The 17,411-nt window shown below is 42.1% G+C and overlaps 1 protein-coding gene and 1 non-coding gene across 2 annotated transcripts in view; one reads left to right on the top strand and one right to left on the bottom strand.

Annotated features, from left to right (window-relative positions):
* The window catches only part of Rab30 (RAS oncogene family member Rab30), a 123,080-nt gene that overhangs the window by 86,750 nt on the left and 18,919 nt on the right, over positions 1-17,411 (top strand). The gene's annotated exons all lie outside the window — the stretch shown is intronic.
* LOC145394294 (5S ribosomal RNA) lies at positions 3,601-3,719 on the bottom strand. Its single transcript, XR_013896366.1, has one exon. It is a non-coding gene; the product is annotated as a 5S ribosomal RNA (ribosomal RNA).

Below are 17,411 nucleotides of genomic sequence, written 5' to 3'. Positions count from 1 at the left end.
CTTATACTCTGCCTTTTTCTCATCCTCTTGTAACCTTTCCACTCTCCTTGCACTACTCCTTCCTCTCGTCTTTCCCTTCTTCTGTTCCTCCATCTTACTTGGACTTTAATTCTGGCCACCACCAAGTAGTGGTCAGAAAGTCCACTCCCCCAACCTCTATAAACTCTTGCATCCAATATACATCTTCGCATCCTTTCATCCACACACACATAATCAATCATTGCATTTCATAGTAAGATTGTCTTTATATGTGGTAAAACAATGGACATTTTCAAGTAAGGGACAAGATGATTCCTCATTTAGTCCCTTAAATCGAAGTTTGAGTGTACAGTATACATATCTGTCTGTCTATCTGTATATCTGTTTATTTATCTATCTATCTATCTGTCTATACACACACACACACAGGTGGTACAGGAGAGAGATGGTTGGGTGGATTGTGTGTAATTAGACTTAGAGAAGGCCTTTGACAAGGTAGCTCATAAGAGACTAATGTGGAAACTAGAATATATAGGAGGACTAAAGGGGAAACTTCTGGAATGGATGAGAGACTTTTTGAGAGACAGACAAATGAGGACAGTAATAAAGGAAAAGATGTCTGGATGGAGGGAAGTAACAAGTGGAGTCCCTCAAGGCTCAGTGTTGGCGCCAGTAATGTTCCTGATTTACGTAAATGATATGGTAGATGGAGTGAACAGTTATGCAAGTCTGTTTGCTGATGATGTAAAGATCTTGAGGAAGATAGAGATTGAGGAGGATTGTAAAATACTGCAGGAGGATTTGGATAGGATACACAATTGGAGCCGGACGTGGGAAATGAAATTTAATGTAAAGAAATGTAAAATATTGGAAATGGGTAAAAGTACCAGGAGACCATCACTGAATTATTTTTTGGGTAATTAATTAATCACAAAAAGGAGAGAAGAGAAAGATTTGGGAGTGCTGGTCCAAGATAGTTTGTCACCAGAAAAGCACATTAACAAGATAGTTGGAGAGACTTATAAGCTCTTGACTAACATAAGAGTAGCATTTCATTATATGGATGAGGAAATGATGAAAAAATTGATAGTGGCCATGATCCGCCCCAGGTTAGAATATGCAGCGGTAGTGTGGTCCCCACACAAAAAGAAAGATATAAACAAGATTGAGAGAATACAAAGAACAGCAACCAAGATGGTCCCCAGTCTGACAGAACTGTCATACAGAGAGAGGCTGGAAAAACTGGATTTGCCTTCGTTAGAGGAAAGGAGAAAGAGGGGAGACATGATTGCGGTGTTCAGGACCATGGTGGGAGTAGATAAAATTGACAAAGAAGATCTGTTTGTATGGGATAAGAGAGCAACAAGAGGACATGGAATGAAATTGAAAAAGTCAAGCTGCTTGAAGGATATCAAGAAATATAGCTTTCCTTACAGAAGTATAGACTTATGGAATAGCCTGGACAAAGAGATCGTCCAGTCTAAAAACTTCACATTCACTGCCAGACGCCATGTATCCCAGACGGGGTGGCCAATGGCTTAGAGTTAATTGTTTTACAGGGAGGGGCACTAATCCTCCACCAACCCCACTTGACATGTAGGGATGCCAACAGCATCTGGTTTTCCCAGGCGGTCACCCGTCCAAGTACTAACCAGACCCAACGTTGCACTTTTGTGATTCTGTGATATTTTGAATTCAGCCGGGCCCCCAAGTGGTGGCTTATATCATCTATCTGCACCGCCAACGTCCAACACTAGTCAGCACTCCTAATCTCATCTGTACTCTCATCCATTGTTGACAATTTAGCCATTTCTCCCCATTGCTGACTCCCCTCCCTACCCCCCCCTCCATTACCCTATCCTCTCGCCTGCCCGGCCGTGTTACTCTCAGTAAACGAGTTTAAAGTTAAATTCGACTTATTGAGAAACAGCGACGGAAACCCACGAGCATAGTACATTCCATGTATATCACAATTAGGTATATTAGGTAAATACTTAAATATTTGGAACGACTTAGACAAAGAGGTGGCGCATGAGAAAAACATTCATGTGTGTAAAGGTAGACTTGATAAATGTGGATATGGAGACAGGACAACACGAGCATTGCTCAATTCCTGTATACTACAAATAGGTAAATACACACACACACACACACACACACACACACACACACACACACACATTCACCGCTCGCATAACAAGGGAATATTGTACTCTGAAGCTCCTGTTTTATGGTAATTCCGCATTATAGGGTGATATGTTTACATGTTAAAGGGTTTCATGGTGCCCAAGCTAGCCTCAAGTTCACCTTTTGGGGCAATTTTCAGTTTTTTTTTTTTTCCCAGAACATTCACCCACCCAATAAAAACTTCATTACAGTAAATCCTCGTTTTTTGCGGCTTGGATGTTCCGGCAAAACCTCACGAACCGCAAAATGTCGAATTGTGAGGTTAAGAATCAATGGGAAAAATAGAGGAGCATTCCGGTGGGACTTGTACCTACCGTGTCAGAAAGTACATAACACCAAATAGGCCCTACCTAAAATTAAATGAAGAGTGTTTGCTAATGCTAAAACAGCATAACACAATAAACATGTGCCTGAAAAGACATTAAAACTGCTATAAAGAGCTGCAGCGCCAAAAATCCTTACCAGAAATAAAGTGAAGACTGGCTTGAGTGGCAAGTGAAGGTGTGTTGAGAGTGGATGGGCTAGTTCCCAAAGTCACTAATCAAGGAAAAGCTGCCACTTTTCACCAGATTATTTAATTTTTGACATCAGAGTGGGTCAACTAAACCCCAGTCATTTTATGTGCCCTCTTTGTCACTTAAAGGAAGGGAGAAGATATAACAACATTATTTTACTCACTGCTACAAGGAAGAGAGGCTGTAATATAGTCAAATAGAATAAAAAATTGGTGGGCTGAGTCTACCATCTCTGTATTGGGGTGGTTATTAGTCTTTCCTTCCTTAAATATAGATTAGCTTTATTTTACATCCATTTCAGGTATTTGTCCATCAAAACAAAAATAAATAGTGTTATGAGAAACAAGTAACGATTCTTTGTTAAGAAATAGTAGCACGATAAGGCTGAAGATTGTACGTTACAGTCACAAACAATAACAAACTCACGTGTGTCTACTGCCCAGCTGGACCTGCTGTATATTCACGACACGGCTGAAGATCGTACGTTATGATCATAAACAATAACAAACTCACGTCTGTCTACTGCCCCGCTGGACCTGCTGTATAAAGATCATGGAAAACTGTTGCATAGAAAAATGGACAGTGCCTAGACTGAGCATCGGTACGCATCATCTGCTGAGTTTTGGCTGCCGGCTGGGAGCATCGAATTGTGGGGAAATTCGCGAATTGTGAGACAACTCGGAAACTTTCTTCTTGCGCGAAAAACGAGGCTTCGAAGTAAAATGTGTCCAAATATGAGGACTTACTACTGTATCTAATATAAATGTGTATGTATGTATGTGTATATATATATATCCATCCATCCATCCATCCATTGCCAGACGCCGTGTATCCCAAACGGGGTGGTCAAGGGCTCAGAGTTAATTGTTTTACAGGGAGGGGCACCAATCCTCCACCAACCTCACTTGACACGTAGGGATGCCAACAGCATCTGGTGTTCCCAGGCGGTCACCCATCCAAGTACTAACCAGACCCAACGTTGCTTAACTTCGCTGATCGGACGGGAAGCGGTGTACTCAACATGGCATGGCCATTGGCATATATATATATATATATATATATATATATATATATATATATACATATACAGTATATATATATATATATATATATATACAGTATACACACACACACACACACACACACACACACACACACAGGTATACCGTGGTTTAACAATCCAATTTGTTAGGTAAAAACTCATCGTTAGGCAGGGTATCATATCTCAGGATAGATTTAACGTGTAAAGCATAGGGATTCATTTTTGATCTTTGGGTTTCCCCCCCAACCAAGTCCTAAATCCATCCAAATGAGCCCAAAAACTAGTTTAAAACCAGTCTTAATGGCCTAACAGCTGTAAAAGAAGCTAACCTAAGCCTAACACCTGTAAATAACCCACTAAAACCAACAAATAAATTCTGAAAATCATCAAATATGTCTGAAAAAAATCAAGCTTAATAAACTGTACCCCAAAATGACAGTATTCACCCCACTTATGGCTAAAACACATTAATCTAAGTCTAAAAACAGTTTATAAATCAACCTAAACACACAATTTTAGTCTGATATATCATCAGATTGGTAAAAAACATAAAAACCCATTATTAAACCAGAGTTTAACCATCGTTTGACGGGGTATGGTGGAATTTCTACCCCCATCGTTAAACCGGGGTGTTGCATCTAGGGGTATCATATATCGAGGTATACCTGTACAGGTATACACTGAGGGAGCAGAATCTGGCACTCCTATGACAAATTATTTCGACCCAACAGAAGGTTCAAAGACTGGAAACATTTCCGAAGAACATGCGGTGGAAAAAGAGGATTCCAAGAATGATAAGGATTCTGTAAGGTCAGCAACTAGAGATACCTTGCCTGATGTGAACTACAGTGATCCTGACGAATGGTCCCACTGCTGCAGTGATAATTTGCGGCAGCATTTTGTGCATCATGGGCCACAGCAATTTTTATCACATGACTTCCCTAAGGATTCAGATAACAGAAGATTCTTTCCTATACACTACATGAGGAACCTTGCAAACAGCGAAGAAGTGTGCTGGCAATGGTTAGTATATTCAGCCCCAAAGGATGTGCACATCTATTTTTGCTGTAAGTTATTCAGCAAAAAAATTGACACATCCTCCTTGCAAGAAGCAGGTTGTAAAGACTGGAAGAACATTGCAGCAATCCTTTCTTCCTACGAAAAGAGCACAGACCATTTAGAAAATTATCTAGTGTGACGTGAACATGAATTGCATTTTTCTAAAGGAAAAACAATTGATACTATCAACCAGCAGAACTATAAGTAGGAGGAAGAGTGTTGGCAACAAATCTTGCAATGCCTGATTGCCTTGGTCAGAGTACTTGCCATGCAAAGTTTGCCATTCCGCAGTACAAGTGAACAGTTGTACAATGCTAGCAATGGAAATTTTTTGAAGTTTGTTGAGTATCTAGCACTTTCTGATCCTGTCATGCATAAACATTTGCATTAGATTAAAACCATGGTTCACTACCTGGGTAAGGATTTCCAAAATGAGTTGATACAGCTTTTAGCTGGTGCCATAAGGCAGCAAATCATAGCATGTACAAATTCAACTAAATACTACTCAGTCATTCTGGACTGCACACCTGATGTTAGCCACATCGAGCAGATGACAACAATCGTATGTTTCGTTGACGTAATTGAACCATTAGTTGATGAAATGTGTGAACCTGAAGAAGTCTTAATAGAACATTTTTTGGGATTTGTTCCATTCCAGGAGACTACAGGTGCTTTTATAGCACAAGCTCTCTTTGGACAGCATGCTCAGATGGGATTACTGATTGAAAATCTGTGTGGCCAAGGTTATGGCAATGGGAGTAACATGAAAAGCAAAGAAAATGAAGTGCAAAAGAAAGTCCTTGATATCAACCCACAAGCCATTTTTGTGCCCCGCAATGTGCTCTTCTTAAACCTGGGGTGGTCAGCGATGCTGCTGTGTGTTGTCTGGAAGGTACTAGTTTCTTTGGTTTGATTCAGCAGATCAACAACTATTCCTCTGCATCACCCAAGCATTGGCAAGTTCTAATGAATCATTTATCAGACATGGGCACTACTGTTAAGTCATTGAGTGAAACAAGATGGGAGAGCCAGATTGATGCTTTGAAGGCTCTGAGATATCATCTTGGTGGCATACATGATGCTTTAATGGAGACCTTCGCTGACACTGGCCTGACAAGTACATCTGGGAATATTTTCTGAGTTAAAGCCAAAGCACTTTTTCATGCAGTAAGTAAATTCAGGTTTGTTGTATCCCTTGTTACATGGTACAACATTCTTTTTGAAGTCAGCATTACGAGTAAGTTGTTGCAAAGCAAGGAGGCTGAAATAAATTCGGCTGCAAAGCAGTTGGAAATGACGAAGAAGTATCTTGTGGACTGCAGATGTGATGAAGGTTTTGAACAAGTTTTGAAAGATGCTGCCGAGATTGTTAAGGACCTGGATATACCCCTAAACTTGAGCCAGAGCTAATTTGAAACAGGAGAAAGAAACGACAGTTTGATTACGAAATCCAGGATGAGACGCCAGAAGCTCTATTTATCTGTCTATTGCCAGATGCCTTAATCCCTTATACAGGAGGGCCACAAACAAATTGCCTCCATGTCACCCTGTCCCCCACCATTTCACTGTCCTGCTCCCAATTCACACTCCCCTCTCTCACATACCTCTCCACTCCATCCCTCCATCTCATCCTTGTCCTTCCCCTCCCTCTCTCTCCTTATACCTCACACACATACACTCTCCTGGTCAGTCTTTCACACTCCATCCTCTCCACATGGCCAAACCACCTCAGTGTGTTTCTCCTAATGCTTCCTATCACATCCACATCCACACCACAACGCTCCTTCACATCCTCATTTGTCAGTCTGTCTCTCCATGTGACTCAACAGGCTCCTCTCAAATAACTAATTTCCACTGTTCTCACTCTTGATTTCTGTCCCTCCAACAATGTCCAAGCTTCACTTCCATACGTCAGAGTTGGTATCACAATACTGTCATATAATAACTTTTTCACTTCCATGCTCACTTCCCTGTTCCTTATCACTGCCTGCAAGGAACCAGCAACCTTTCTTCCTTGTTGTACCCTTTCAAGCACTTCATCCTCCAAACTTCCATCCTTACTCACCACACTACCCAAGTACTTAAATGTACTCACATTTTCCATTTCCTCATCATCCAGCCCCACTGTACATTCACTGACTTCACCTCTCTTGAAGACCATAACTTTACTCTTCCCAACATTCACCTTTAAATTCCATTCTTACACACACTCCCAAACTCATCCACCAAGCCTTGCAGCTCCCCTTTGTCTTCACTTAAAAGCACAGTATCATCTGCAGACAACAGTACAGGGAGTTTCCAAACACTGCCCTCTCTCATTAGGGCCGCTTCAACAACCACTGCCCTACCTTGTGTCTGTTTTATAACCCCATCCATATACAGATTGAACAACCATGGAGACATGACACATCCCTGTTTCAACCCAACCTTCAAAGAGAAAAACTCACTCACTTCACTATCCACATGCACTGCAGCCTTAGCACCCTCATACATACTCTTCACAGCATTCAACCACTTCCCATCAACTCCATATATTCTTAATACTTTCCACAATCCTTGTCTATCCACCCTGTCATATGCTTTCTCTAAATCCATGAAGGCCGCATACAACTTCTTTCCCTTCTCTAGGCACTTTTCCACTAAAGATCTAAGAATGAATATCATATCTACACAACCTCTTCCCATCCTAAAGCCTCCCAGTTCATCTCCAACTAATTTCTCTGTTATTTCCCCAACTCTGTCAACAAGTATCCTACCATATACTTCCCCTGTTACACTAAGAAGACAAATGCCCCTATGATTACCACACACTTCTTTTTCCCCTTTCCCTTTGTCTATCTATCTATTGCCAGATGTCTCAATCCCATTCAGGGTGGCCACAAACAAATCGCCTTGACGTCACCCTGTCCCCCACCATTTCACTGCCCTGTTCCCAACTCACACCCCCCTCTCTCATATACCTCTCTACCCCATCCCTCCATCTCATCCTCGGCCTCCCCCTCCCTCTCCCCCCATCCACCTCACTCACATACACTCTCTTCGTCAGTCTCTCACCCTCCACCCTCTCCACATGGCCAAACCACCTCAGTATATTCCTCCTAACGCTTCCCATCACATCCACATCCACGCCACAATGCTCCTTTATATCCTCATTTGTCAGCCTGTCTCTCCATGTGACTCCACAGGCTCCTCTTAAATAACTCATTTCCACTGCTCTCACTCTTAACTTGTGCCCTTCCAACAACGTCCAAGCTTCGCTTCCATAGGTTAGAGTTGGTATCACAATACTGTCACGTAGTAACTTTTTCACTTCCATGCTCACTTCCCTGTTTCTTATCACTGCTTTCAAAGAACCAGCAACCTTTCTTCCCTGCTGTACCCTTTCAAGCACTGCACCCTCCAAACCTACATCCTTACTCATCACACTACCCAAGTACTTAAGCATACTCACATTTTCCAATTCCTCACCATCCAACCTCGCTGTACATTCACAGACTTCACCTCTCTAAAAGACCATCACTTTACTCTTCCCTACATTCACCTTTAGATTCCGTTTCTTACACACTCTCCCAAACTCATCCACCAAGCCCTGCAGCTCCCGTTCATCTTCATTCAACAACACATTATCATCTGCAAACATCAGTACAGGGAGTTTCCAAACACTACCCTCTCTCATCAGGGCCACTCCAACATCCACTACCCTTCCTTGTACCTCTTTTATTACCCCATCCATGTACAGATTGAACAGCCATGGAGACATGGCACATCCCTGTTTCAACCCAACGTTCAAAGAGAAAAATGCACTCAGTTCACCATCCACATGCACTGCAGCCTTAGCACCATCATACATACTCTTCACAGCATTCAACCACTTCCTATCTACTCCATATATTCTTAATACTTTCCACAATCCTTGTCTATCCACCCTGTCATATGCTTTCTCCAAATCTATGAAAGCCGCTTGTAACTTCTTAACCTTCTCTAGAAACTTTTCCACTAAAGATCTAAGAATGAATATCTGATCTACACAACCTCTTCCCATCCTAAAGCCTCCCTGTTCTTGTCCAACTAACCTCTGTTATTTCCCTAACTCTGCCAATAAGTATCCTACCATACACGTTTCCCATTATACTAAGAAGACAAATGCCCCTATGATTACCACACACTCCTTTTTCCCCTTTTCCTTTGTACAAGGGAATAATTATAGCTGACTTCCAATCCTCCGGAACTCTACCTTCCTCCCAGGCCAATCTGCACATATTCCACATCCATTCTACTACTATCTCTCCCCCATGCATCAGCATTTCACCACACACTCCATCAATTCCTGGGGCTTTTCCCAATTTAACTTTCTTCATTGCTTCCACGACTTCTATCCTACTGATTTCTTCCTGTCTTCTCACCTCCCTCCTTCTCCCAGCCATTCCCCAGCCACTTATACTTGCATTACTTCCATCCTTTATGTTCAACAATTCCTTAAAGTGTTCTCTCCATCTGCTCACTTTTTCTCCCTTCTCCACTTGTAATCTACCATTTTTATCTTTCACTCCCCTGCTAACTTCACTTCCACCCTGTCTTACTTTCTTCACCTCATTCCAGAACATTTTCTTACAGTCCCTCCACTTTACACTCAAATTCCTTCCAAATTCCTCATCCACTCTTTTCTTACTCTCTCTTACTGATCTTTTTACCTCTCTCTTTCTTTCTACATATAACTCTTCTGTCTCTCAACTTCTTCCATGCCCCTATTTCTCATCCATTCATTGTATGCTTTCTTCTTTTGTGCCACAGCCTGTCTCACCTCTTCATTCCACCACGTTGCTCCTTGCACCCCCCCTCCGTCTTCTCTTCATCCCACACACATCACATGCTGCACATATTTCTTCTGTGAATATCCTGCACGCACCTTCCACGTCCCCCATCTGCTCCAATTCATATTTACCCAATCGTTCGTCTACTTCTCTCTTATATTCTGCCTTTTTCTCATCCTCTTGTAACCTTTCCACTTTCCTTGCAACTACTTCTTCCCGTCCTTCCCTTCTTCTATTACTCCATCGTATTTGGGTCTTGATTCTGGCCACCACCAAGTAGTGGTCAGAAAGTCCACTCCCCCAACCTCTCTAGGCTCTTGCATCCATTACACATTTTTGCATCCTTTCATCCACACACACATAATCAATCATTGCCTTCCTTTCATTCAGTTCATCATTCACCCTTTTTATCACTCGCCATGTATACATGTGGATCATTTTATGCCTGAAGAGGGTATTGGCTATCACCAACCCCCTCCCAGCACAAATGTCCCTTTGTACAAGGAAATAATTATACCTGGCATGCAATCATCCGGGACTCTACCTTCCTCCGAGGCCAATCTGTACATCTTCCACATCCATTCTACTACAATCTCTCCCCCATGCTTCAGCATTTCACCACACACTCCATCAATTCCTGGGGCTTTCCCCATTCTGACTTTCTTCAGTGCTTCCACAACTTCCACCCTACTGATTCCTTCCTGTCTTCTCATCTCCCTCCTTCTCCCAGCCATTCCCCAGCCACTTACACTTGCATTACTTTCATTCTCTGTGTTCAACAGTTCATTAACCCGCACCGTCCCAACCAGTTTTCCACCACTGACTCCCCCCGATCCCGACCAATTTGGAAAAACATTTTTTTTGGCTCAAACCTCCACTTTTGGTGAGAAACATCAAAAATTCATAGAGAAATCACTCACCTGAGGTTTAAAATACTAGATACAGGTAGCAGTACCCCTTATCTTACTAAGTTTTCTATCAGGCTGGCTCCAAAGAAAATGAGTTCTATGGGTGGGTAACTATTCCACACCACTCATAAATGGTATTTATTTATTTATTTGGTACGAATTTATATGTAGTACGAGAGTATATTGGTTTTCACACAGTAATATAGGCAATATAAATATGTTTCACTCACATCAACATACCTGACCTTTTTTGGCGACATTACCTGATCATCATTTCTGACAGTTTCTTCCTCTAATGCTAGGTAAACTTTGTCCTCCACATTGTCATCGATTGGGGAATCACCCTGGCCTTGAATTTCGTACCGTGGCACGTCATGTCTTTACTGACCAGGTCACAGGTAACAGGTGAATTGCCGAGAGAGTGGTGTGCAGGGGGGGGGGAGGTCATGCGGGGTAAGGCATTGTCCCTGCCTGGCATCTTGTAGAGGAAGGTGTCCCATGTATACGTACAAAAAATCATTTGCGAAATTTGAAAAATGTGCAAATGACAGACCTTGCAATTGCAGCGCGTTTATTTACGTCAACAGGAGTCACAGTGACAAAACGTTTGGATGTATATGAGGCGTCTAGAACCAAAGGGGCATCGGCGCCAAAATGTACTTTTGAGTTATGACGCTTTAAAGTTGTGTTTATGGTAACGTCATAGCCAGAAGGCAATAAACAAACCTTTTATGCATCAAAATGATCATCAGCACCTATGCTCTACATGTAAAGCCAAAAAAACAAAACAATAATAACCGTAACCACAAAATAGGCAGTAAACCAAAACCCCAGTTTATAAGTGGGCATAATAACATATTGTAGGGATTTAAAAACATAGCAGAAAAAACATCAACGAATGTATTAATGTACAAAACTTTATTAACTGAAGATTCCAGTTCACTTAATATTAATAAACGAATAATTATTACTGTAATTTCACGTTTTTGACAACTAAAACTGAAATCAGTGCAGTTATTATTTTTCCTCTACCATAATATATTGAAATAATAACACTAAAAAAAAAAAAGTAGTGTAGTGCTTAAGTAAATTGAGAAGGGGTAGTGGGGGGTTAAATGGTGGGGTCGTCATTATAGGAGATCGACATCCAACTCTGCCTCCTCGGTGCCACGCCCCCTCCCGCTGTCTCCCCTCACCATTCTCTTTTCCTCTTCCTTTCTACCTTTTTCCACTTCTCCACACACTTCTGACACTTACGAGAGGTTATTGGCACCACCTCCTCACTGTAACTATGTGATGAACTCATTTTGTCACCCCTCCTTCAACCCCAATAACAACAACTCATCTTGTCACCAATAATCCACGATAAATGGGGTAAAAATCCAATACGTAATAATTATACACCTCAGTGAACACGATAAGGAAGCCTCATCATCACACCGGGCGGGCCACAAGCTTGCTGATTGGCTGCTCTGGGGGAGTGGCAGAAAGTGATAATGCTGATTGGTTTGAGCTGTGTGGCTTAGATGCCTGCCTGCTCTGATTTGTTCGCCCGGCAGCATGGACAAACCCACGTGACTTTGAGCCCCTCTACCACTGTCCAGAAGGCCGAATCTTGTATGGCAACCAGTGCTGTCACTGAGAAGAGGGTTAAGCCTGTTGTCTCCCCTACCTAACTCAAAACCAGTATATTGGTGGGGATGCCCCTTTGGCTCTAGACGCCTCATATATACGTCAATGGGACGCAGCGGGGTAAAGTGTTCTCTCCATCTGCTCACTTTTTCTCCCCTCTCAACTAGTAATCTATCATTTTTATCTTTCACTCCCCTACTAACTTCATTGCCACCCTGTCTGACTTGCTTTACCTCTTTCCAGAACATTTTCTTACATTTCCTCCACTTTACACTCAAATTCCTTCCAAATCCTCATCCACTCTCTTCTTACTCTCTCTTACTAACCTTTTCACCTCTCTCTTCCTTTCTACATATAACTCTCTCTTCCATCTCTCAACTTCTTCCACTCCCCTATTTCTCATCCATTCATTATATGCTTTCTTTTGTGCCACTGCCTGTCTCACCTCTTCATTCCACCATGCTGTTCCTTGCACCCCATTTCGTCTTCACTTCACCCCACACACCACATCATATCTACATATATTTTGTCTGTGAATCTCTTGCATACACCTTCCACGTCCCCCATCTGCCCGAATTCATATTTATCCTATCATTCCTCCACTTCTCTCTTATATTTTGCCTTTTTCTCATCCTCTTGTAACCTTTCCACTCTCCCTACATCTACTCCTTCCTTCCGTCCTTCTCTTCTTCTAGTTCTCCATTTTACTTGGACCTTGATTCTGACCACCGCCAAATGGTGGTCAGAAAGTCCACTCCCCCAACCTCTGTATGCTCTTGCATCCATTACACATCTTCACATCCTTTCATCCACACACATATAATCAGTCATTGCCTTCCTTTCATTCAGCTCACCATCCATCCATCTCATCACTCGCCATGTATACCTGTGGATCATTTTGTGCCTGCAGAGGGTATTGTCTATCACCAACCCCCTCCCGGCACAAATGTACACTAAAGTGCTGCCATTCTTATCTATCTCAGCAGACACACCTCACTCAACAACTACTCCATCCACCTTCACATTCCCTAGTTTACCATTCATATTACCAATAAAAAACATTCTCTTATTCCTTTCGAACTTTTCCATGCAAACTTCCACATTTGTCCAGAACTCTTCTCTCATTCTGCTTGCATGATCTTTCATTGATGCATACACACACTCAGTCGCCCACATTTGTATTCCAACTTTCAGTCTTACCCACACAATCCTTGAACCAACTGATCCATACTCTCTTATATTCTCCTTCCATCTGTGACTCACAACAATACACACTCCTTCTTTTGCCCTCTCATTCCCACCTACTCTTGCTCATATGCGCCATCCACACTCCCATTCTCACACTCTCACCTCGCCATTTAGTTTCAGTTAATCCACATACGCTCAGTCCTCATAAATCGCGGCAATTTGGGTCTGGACCACTGCCGCGATTTACAAATTCCGTGGTTTATAAATAATAACTCTTATGTGAAAAATGAATTTGGGTCTGGACTTTGGGCAACCACCCCCCACAGCACCCTACCTATACCTATCTAGGCACCATCAAACACAAACATACAAATTTAGGAATATTCAGTGCATGTATTTAATAGAAATAAGCAATGTTAAGGGATCTCACCTTAATCCTATGATGATATTGCTTAAGTGAATGGAGTGGGGTGGTGCTGGGAAGAACTTAGAACCTCTTAGCATGAGGTGGGGGTGCTCCCTCATGCTGTTCTCCCTTCTCCAGCTCCTCTGCCTACCTCAGGAAGCCCTCAAAGTCTGCCTCAGAGATGACAGATGCTACGTCATCCACATCCTCAGTGTGTGAAGGGCCAGGCTGTGGTTCAGGCTCAGCTTCTGCCCTTACCCGGTCAGATTAATAGGTGATGAGTTCCTGATGTTTCTCATTAACTCTGCGATTATGCAATTCCTTGTAAAAACGCACAGCTTTTTCTAGGTAACCAGTACTCTCACTACACCTTTCCTCATCACATTCAATGGATTTCACAATCTCCTTGGCCAAGTCTACGTAAACAAGCAAATCACTGAGCTCCTTCTTCCCAAGGAGCTCTTTCACCAGCCTCGAAAACTTCTCTCCCTTCTCAACATGACAAATGAGCTCCAAACGTTGACTGTACGACAATGGCTGCTGCTTCTTGATGCCATACTGCTTAGAGTTCTTCATCGGGTGTTCGGGAGGGGCCATGGAAGGTAGGAGGGGGGGGGGGAAGGTGCACAAAAAACGGCAGGTAGCTCTTGTACTCCACGGCAATGGTCTGTAGTGTGCGGACTGGCGGGAAGAACAACAACAACGTGGCGGCATTAGTATGCACACTTGCCACCAGGGACGGGTGGTGTTTGGTTGTTGGGTTGCGATTTTCAAATTGAATGCTGATGTTTACGATTCTCCTCGGAAAAGGCCCACTTCGGTGCCTAGGTCCGCGATTTTCGTGACTTAACAGCGATTTAAGGGTGTCGGCAGTCTGACAGCCACTTAGCCGTGATTTACGAATCCGTGATTTATAAACACGCAATTTACGAGGATTGAGTGTTCATCCACTTTGGCACCCTCAGGCACCTCAAGCCAGAAGATCCAAAGCAAAAATTCAAAGTGAGTTTTTATTAGTCACTTCTGGACGTGGCCATACATTCTGTTCAAGAAAGATTCCAACACCTGTGACAGTACAACTCAGTGTTTGGTTTCTTATATGATATTTATGGTTTGAGACTGCAACGTACTGAAGACTTACTGAATGCTGTAAGCATTTGGAAAAGTTGTTAATGCGCAATGGGAGCAAGGGTATTGACGCTGAGGATCTGTGCTGTGAACTGGGAACAATAGTTCGTAGGCATCCAAAATCCATGCTGCTGTAGGAAGTACTTCGCTTCATTTTGGTACAGAAACTTTTGGATAACTTACCAAATGTAACAGTGGCACTGGGGATCCTATTGACGCTTCCCGTGTCTGTCGCGAGTGGAGAACATAGTTTCTCAAAACTCAAGCTCATAAAAACTTATATTCGTTCGACAGTGCTGGAGAAAAGATTGGTTGGGTTGGCGACGATCTCAGTAGAACATTCACGTACATCCTCACTTGATTTGACTGAATTGGTCAAGAAATTTGCTAAGGAAAAATCACATAAGGTGAAATTTGAGAGCATGATGTGTTCTGTGGACCTGTGTACTGTACTAATATGTGTATGACCGGAAAAAAGTAACAGTTCTGTGTTTGATGTTTTATTTTTTATCTATGAAACATTCGCTTTTCAAACCGAAGTTGGCATTTGGGGGGGGGGGGGTGCAAGCAGCTGGTCTTGCCTAGTGCACCAAGTAGTCTCTGTAACCCGACATTTCATAATTATATTGATTGGTGGTATTTTTTAAATACAGTAATCCCTCCACTATCCGATGTAATAGAGCCAAAGGCATGTCCGGAAAGGTAGTCCGTCAGGAAAGTGGGCCTCTGCCTCCTGAACTGGTACTTATAGACCCTAACTCAGTCTAACTCAGAAAACCACCTACATAACTCTCTACCGGACGTGCATAGCACCTATTTAAGACCCTGTTCACACAAATAAGGGACAGAAAGTATGAAATAAATGAAATGGAACCAGAGAATGAGGAATTAGAAGTGAGTATCGAAAATATTTAGCAGTGTACAGGGTACTTACAACACATCCGTGGCCGTTTGTTACAAAGGTTAACTTGCCTCCTCTAAGGCTCTGGCAGTGGTGAAACTGCTCTTGAAGCATATACAGTAATCCAGTGTTGTGCTGCACTTAATCCTTTGCAGTAGGAGTTTTAATTGTTTAACACTGCACATTCTGTTCTTGATTGCACCACTCCAGTTTCAACCGCCAGTTTACTCCCTGTACGTAATCTTTGCACTTTGAATTCTAATTTCATAACACTTCACAACACTGTTAATTTCCATGTGCTTTAGTGGCAAAGTATTGGAGTTTATTCACTGTTTATTCACAAAAATGAGCACGTGTGGCATCCATTGAATGAGCGTCTAGTCAGGACTGTAGTTAGGTGGTAACTGCCCATTAGGGAGGGATGGGGGAAGCAAACAGTGAGCGTAAACTCAGCTGTTCGGCACGGCATGCCAATTTCAAAGTACAGGTGAAAAAAGTGACGGATTTTTTTTGTTTTTTTACTTTTTATGGCCATTTTTGGGTTCAAAAGGCCCAGACCTAAAATGTCCGGTAAATGGGGAGTTCGGATGGTGGGCGTCCGGATAGTATAGGGATTACTATATATCGGTGAGAAACAAGGATGAGTTACTGTGTTTAATACACTTTTATCTTAAATGCCAGGACCAACTTGCCTAGCCCCGGGCTCCTACGCTCCTCATGGGGCAACGTAGGATTAGATGATGGATGGATGGATGGATGGAATACACTTTTAAGAAAATGCCAAACAAACTTCAGCTTCATTATTCATAAAAAGCTTTATGAATTGAGTGTACTATATTCAGCTGTTCTGTTTATTTATTTTTTTCCAGTATGGTGGAAAATTGTGATAAACATCACTTAACACCTGTTACTTTTTCATAGGCTTTCCAGCAGTGTGCATAGATCTGCTATAGCTTTTATAGTCTGAAATAACACAATTCTAGTGCTGTTTGCTTCTGAATTTGGTGCATTTTGTCACTTTTGAATAATATCATGGTGAATTTTGAGAAAAGTAAGTTAAGTATCAGTTATTACTCTTTCATAAGCTCTCCAAAAATATGGATAGATCCACTGTGGCTTGAATAATCCATAATATGACAGCTTTCATGCTGTGTAGTATTGTATTTGCTTGCTTTGCATTCTCAAACAATGAAAAATAATACAGTATACAGATGGTTAGACTTGTTAGGTACAGCCATTTCCAGGAGCTTGAACGGTGAGTGAACAAGTATTTGACTTGTCCAAATGGATGTGATTTTGAGGATTCTCCCTCTGTTGTGCTTTCCCTTTTCTTGCTTTCTAAACTCTACTTCACCCTATGTACAGATGGGAAATGGAGATCAAGGTGATGATAATGACGTACCTAGGTGCAATGATGGAAAAGATGAAAGGTTATTGTGTTAAAAAAGATGTTCAGTATGAAAATTGATTGATTGCATGGTAGAGAGGGTGTGTGTGTGTGTGTAGATGAGATGGTTATGTAGAGTGGTCAGTGTGAATGCTGATTAAATGGATGGTAAAAGAGAATGTACTTACACGGAATGGTTATGGAGAAAGCATAAATATGAATTGGGTATTTAAAAGGGCATATGTGAATGAGTTTGAAAATGAGAGGC

Source organism: Coenobita brevimanus, chromosome 26, assembly GCF_032717465.1.
Source record: "Coenobita brevimanus isolate Jiangsu-jjx chromosome 26, ASM3271746v2, whole genome shotgun sequence".
Classification (NCBI taxonomy): domain Eukaryota; kingdom Metazoa; phylum Arthropoda; class Malacostraca; order Decapoda; family Coenobitidae; genus Coenobita; species Coenobita brevimanus.
Note: the sequence above shows the minus strand (reverse complement) of the source record. Positions and strands in the feature narration are given on the sequence as shown.